Source organism: Lolium rigidum, chromosome 7, assembly GCF_022539505.1.
Source record: "Lolium rigidum isolate FL_2022 chromosome 7, APGP_CSIRO_Lrig_0.1, whole genome shotgun sequence".
In the NCBI taxonomy this organism is placed as follows: domain Eukaryota; kingdom Viridiplantae; phylum Streptophyta; class Magnoliopsida; order Poales; family Poaceae; genus Lolium; species Lolium rigidum.
In genome coordinates this window covers 7,702,531-7,708,622 of record NC_061514.1, presented here as the reverse complement: position 1 = coordinate 7,708,622, position 6,092 = coordinate 7,702,531, and the positions used below count along the sequence as shown (strand labels likewise).

At 49.9% G+C, this 6,092-nt stretch overlaps 1 pseudogene; it reads left to right on the top strand.

Annotated features, from left to right (window-relative positions):
- Window positions 1–1,944: 1,944 nt before the first annotated feature.
- On the top strand, window positions 1,945–6,085 carry LOC124679004 (annotated as a pseudogene).
- The last annotated feature ends 7 nt before the right edge of the window (window positions 6,086–6,092 follow it).

Here is a 6,092-nt window from a genome sequence, read left to right as displayed (position 1 = left end):
AACATGCGTAATAAAAATCGGTGAGCTATAAGTCGCTCCGAACGCGCTGTAAACGTTTGCCGCGCGGTGCGCTTATTTTTCCCTCGTCGAACGCTGTGTTATGCATCGCGTAAAACGTTTCTTCGCTGGATGATGTATTATGCAGCGCGACGCAAACAAATATTTTGATCATTTTTGCTACGAAATAGATCAAACAAAACACGAAAAATAACTGGAAATACGAAATAAATTAGAAACTTCGACGGTACAACGATATTTATTTGGAAACTAGCCTGACTACTCAGAGTCCCAGTCGAAATCCGACGAGTGGGTGGTGTCGGACACCGGAGTGGATGTCCACTCGAAGGAGGAGGAGGAGAGGACGATCATCGACGGACTGGCACCGTTTTTCTTCTCCTCCACCTTCCTCGCGGCCTTCTCCGCCCTCTGCATCTTCCTCGCCGCCGACTTCGCCCGGCGCTCGTCGCGATCTGCCTTCTTCTTCGCCGCCGCCGCCTTCTCCTCCTCCTTCTGCGCGTAGAAGGCCTCCATCGCGGCGACGTCCTCCGGGAACTGCCGCGCCCACTCGAGGCGGAGACGCTCGTCGCGCTCCGCGATGACGAGCCGCTGCTCGAGCTCGCGCTGGCGCCGCTGCTGTTCGCGCGTGACGGCCGGCGACGGCGACGCGAGCGCCTCCGCCTGCTCCCGCGTTCACACGTCGTGGAAGTACATGGTGCGGCGGGAGCGGCCGAGGCACCTGGCGACCGCATCGTAGGCGCATGCCGCCTCGTGCGCCGTAGCGAATGTGCCGAGGCGGATGCGCTCGTCACCGGAGCGGATCTCGGCGTCGAAGTTGCCGCTGGGCCGCGCGCGAACGCCGCGTTAGCTGGAGGACGAGCGATGGCGGGGCGGCATCGCGTCGTCGGAGGCGGAGTGGCGGCGCGGGCTCAACATGGGAGGCAGAGTGATGTGGAGGCGGTGGAGCGACACGCGGGCGATGAATGTTCCGGGCGGTTGGCGTGCGCACGCGCGAGGTGTTTATAGCTCGCGCCAGCTGACGCGGCAACTTTCCCACACGGGATGGCGTAGAAGCACATGTGCGGCAAATCTTTTAACGTGCACGGCGTTTTCGCGCACCCGTTGGTGGTTCGCGTGGGCTCCCACGCGCGCCAAATCGGCGGTTTATTTAGAGGCGTTTGCCGCGTCGGTTGAAGATGCTCGAAGAACCGTGTTAGAAAATTAGCAACGTTGTCGTTTTCTTGCTGTGAATACCATGCAAATATGCACTTCGCCTTGCCGTGAAACCATGCACGTACAGAACACAGCTTTGCTAGCTTGAATCAATCGACTCATACGTGGCAGCGTAGACGATGTGGAATAAGTCCACCAACTCATGTGTGGCAGCGTCCGCACCCCACATCCGTATGCATACAGCGACGATGCGCTCTTTTTAGTCCCACCTCGATAGTTTAGTAAAAATCCGACCGGTTTAAATACCCGGACGCACCCCCACTTAACGTACTTCCGCGGCAACAGATTCAACGCACTGGCGACTGAAGCAGAGCCGCTCCTGTTTGGGCCGGACGCATCCTTACGCCAGCAAGTTGGGCCGGCCCATCCCCACGATTATTGAGCGAAAAGAAACATCCCAGGCGCGCGGGCGCCAGGGAGGAGGACCCGACGCGGCACATGGACGACGGGCGAGGTGGCCTGGCAGTCAAACTTCAGGGACGTCTGAGGGTTTGCTCGATCCGCTCTCTATCTGCTGATTAATTAACTAGAGTAGTTGTTTTGTAAGTCTAGTTAATTAGCTCACCACATCGACTAGAATTCTAGAAATTCCTCTTTTTGTTTTTGTTTTTGTTTTCTGTAATGATTTTGCAACCTAGTGCATTCGCGTTGGGCCTTGTCTCACTTCATAGTATAAATGTATAATCGACAGATGTTGCCACAGAGTGACAGAGTTGAAGTCTACATAATAGATCAGCAGCACCAGCCTATGACATATGCAACGATAAGCTAGTTTAGGAGGTCTGACTTAGGATTGAGTCAGCTTACTTAGCATTGAGTTATCTGCTCTGTCCCCTCCTTTTAACAACTGTAGTAAAGGGTTACTCAGCATTCGGCCCCCTAGGCTGTCGGTACTCAGTTGGTGGTTTGACCAGGTTGAAAGTTTCTATGCACAATCCAAGCTTCTAGAGAGTGATTGATAGGTATGGCTTGCTTACAATCTTTGTTTTACCAAACCTCTAATATATTTGGCCGGCAGTCTTGGCTGGCAAGGTAAAACGAAAAGGACAGCTTGAATATTTGGGGAAAGCAACATATGCATTGGCCAGACTCACTATAGATATATATCTGAATTGCTAGACGAAGAGAACACCTAGCAGCTCAATGGCCGCTGCATGCATTCCTGTCGCGGTGCTACTAGCAGTATCGGCCATCTCCGTGTCAGCCGTAGTAGCTGGCGTCGGCTCCTCTTCTCTGAGTCAGACCATCGGCAACGGCAACGACACCGATCTGGCCGCGCTGGTGGCTTTCAAAGCCCACCTTTCCGACCCTGAAGCCGTCCTTGCTAGCAACTGGACCACCGGCGGGTCTTTCTGCCACTGGGTTGGCGTCTCATGCAGCCGGCGCAGGCAACGTGTCACGGCCTTGGAGCTTCCGGGGGTACCGCTCCATGGATCCCTTGCTCCACACCTTGGTAACCTCTCTTTCCTCTCCATCATCAACCTCACCAACACCGTCCTGACGGGCTCTATCCCAGAAAACTTAGGAAGGCTGCATCGCCTCAAATTCCTTGACCTTGGGTTCAATGATCTGTCAGGCAGCATCCCACCCTCCATAGGAAACCTCACAAGTCTTCAAGCTCTTGTGCTGAGGTTTAACCATCTTTCGGGTTCAATCCCGGTAGAGCTGCGGAACTTGCACAACCTTGGCTTCATAAATCTCCAGACCAACTTCCTCACTGGTCCGATACCGGTCGATCTATTCAACAATACACCGATGTTAACTTATCTAAGCATTGGGAATAACAGTTTGTCAGGACTTGTGCCATATTCCATTGCCTTGCTGCCAATGCTCGAGTTTCTTGACCTCCAATACAATCATCTCTCTGGTCCATTGCCTCCAGCTATCTTCAACATGTCTAAGCTCCATACAATATTTCTCTCCCGCAACTACAACTTAACCGGCAGTATCCCTGACAACGGAAGTTTCAGTCTCCCGATGCTCCAAATATTCAGCATAGGATTCAGCAGATTCACTGGTCAGATTCCATTGGGGCTTGCATCTTGTCGCGACCTCAAGGTTATTTCCATGCCTGCTAACTTGTTTGAAGGTGTTGTGCCAACATGGCTGGGCAAGTTGGCTCATCTATATTTCATTTCCTTGGGTGGGAATAACCTTGTTGGCTCAATTCCTTCTGCACTTGGCAACCTCACTTGGCTAAGTGACTTGAGTCTGCCATGGTGCAAGCTAACAGGACCCATTCCATCAAATCTTGGACAGCTGCGCCATCTATCTGATCTGCGTCTCGGAGACAATCAGCTAACGGGGCCTATTCCTGCCTCCCTAGGTAATCTTTCTGAGTTATCATTGCTGGTGTTGGATCGAAACATGTTGGATGGGCCATTGCCCAGAACATTTGGCCACATGGACTCTTTAGTGAAACTTAGTTTTACAGAAAATCAACTACAGGGGGATCTCAGCTTCTTCTCCATTCTGTCTAACTGTAGAAAGCTCTGGTATCTTGACATCTCGTCCAACAATTTCACTGGTGCCCTCCCTGGCTTTCTGGGGAATCTGTCAAATCAGTTGGAAACTTTCTATGCATCTGAGAATTATTTACTTGGTGAACTTCCGGCTACGATTTCAAATTTAACCAGTCTTAGGGTGCTAGATCTTTCAAAAAACCAGTTCGATGGCACAATTCCAGATTCAATCATGATGATGGAGAATTTGCAATCCCTTAGCCTCCGTTGGAACAGCTTGTTCGGCCCTATCCCCTCACAGACTGCTATGCTAAAGAATTTAGTAAAGTTGCACCTCGGACGCAACAAATTATCTGGCTCCATACCATAGAGCATCGGCAATCATACCAAGTTAGAAGAAATTAGACTATCTTATAACCAATTATCTTCAACTATACCGCCAAGTTTATTTCATCTTGATAGCCTCCTTCGGCTAGATTTCTCTCATAACTTCTTGAGCGGCACATTACCGGCTAATATCGGCTATTTAAAACAAATTTACCACATTGATCTCTCTTCCAACCACTTGACAGGTAGTCTTCCAGACTCGATTGGAAAACTTATCATGATGATCAATTTAAACCTGTCACACAATTCATTCTATAACCAAATTCCAGATTCCTTTCAGAAGATGTCGAGCTTGCAAGCTTTGGACCTATCCCATAACAATCTCTCAGGTTCCATCCCAAAGTACCTGGTCAATTTTACCAGCCTGTCCATATTGGACCTGTCTTTCAATAACCTACAAGGTCAGATACCAGAAGAAGGTGTGTTCTCAAACATCAGTCTGCAATCCTTGATGGGGAATTCAGGGCTTTGTGGTTCTTCACGTTTAGGATTCCCATCGTGTCTGGGTAACTCTCCAAGATCCAGCGCTCACATGCTCAGATTTTTGCTCCCTGCCATCATTGTAGCAATTGGAGCTGTTGCATCCTGCATATTTGTAATGGTCAAAAGGAAAGTTGGGAACCAACAAGGAATCACAATTTCCGACCAAATGGTTGACATCATAAACCATAAATTAGTCTCCTTCGAAGAGCTCGCTCATGCCACTGATAATTTCAGCGAGAGCAACCTGTTGGGGTCCGGGAGCTTTGGGAAAGTTTTCAGGGGCAAACTCAGCAACGGTTTGGTGGTTGCAGTAAAAGTTTTGGACTTGCAGCTGGAACATGCCACTGGGAGCTTCATTGCTGAGTGCCGCGTGATGCGCATGGCGCGACACCGCAACTTGACAAGGATTCTCAGCACCTGCACCAACCCAGAATTCAGAGCACTAGTGCTTCAGTACATGCCCAATGGAAGCCTAGAGAAGCTCTTACACCATTCTCAAGGCAGAAGGCACTTGGGCCTCCTCGAGAGGCTTGGCATCATGCTTGACGTGTCGATGGCAATGGCGTATCTGCACCACGAGCACTACGAGGTTGTACTACACTGCGACTTGAAGCCCAGCAACGTGCTGTTTGACGAGGACATGACAGCACATGTTGCGGACTTTGGCATCTCAAGGCAGCTAGTAGGTGATGACAGCTCCATGATCTCCGCCAACATGCCTGGAACAGTTGGGTACATGGCCCCAGGTACTACTTTGTGCCACCTCTAATATGTGATTATTATTCAATCTTCCGTCAACCATGCATTGAAATTCATGAATTTGTTTGGCAGAGTACGGATCCCTTGGAAAAGCATCACGGAAGAGTGACGTGTTCAGCTATGGAATCATGCTTCTTGAAGTCTTCACAGGAAGGAGGCCCACGGATGCTATGTTTGTGGCGGGACTGAGCCTCAGGCAGTGGGTTGATCAGGCATTTCCTACAGAACTAGTCCAAGTGGTGGATGGCCAGCTACTAGAACTGCAAAACTATTGTTCTTCAAGCAGGAGCTTGGTCGATGGTTTTCTTGTGCCAGTATTCGAGCTGGGTTTGCTTTGCTCCAGCGAATTGCCGGACCAGAGGATGACCATGACGGAAGTGGTCGTGAGGCTCGAGAGGATAAAAATTGACTACGTTAAATGGACAGCAGAGACTCAGAGTGCAGATAAGTGATTGATTACGCGCCCTTGCCTCCATGTATGTGCTTCTTCACCGAGGAGAATATGAGCTGCGCTTCAGGCTACTCACTTACATGGCTACGTTACTTGTACAGTTTGATCCACGTTATATTGATGATTTATGGATTATGAATTTATGATACTTTGTTGTGTTGGATGAAATGTCTGAAGGTGTAGCAGTAAGAGGCAGAATTCTGGGAAGAATGCTGGGAAATGCCTGGGCGCTGTTGGGAGGAGAGTTGTTTGGAGGTAGCCCATTGCGACATGTCTCTATCATGTCATAAACTAAGAACAACTCTATGAGGAATTCTGCT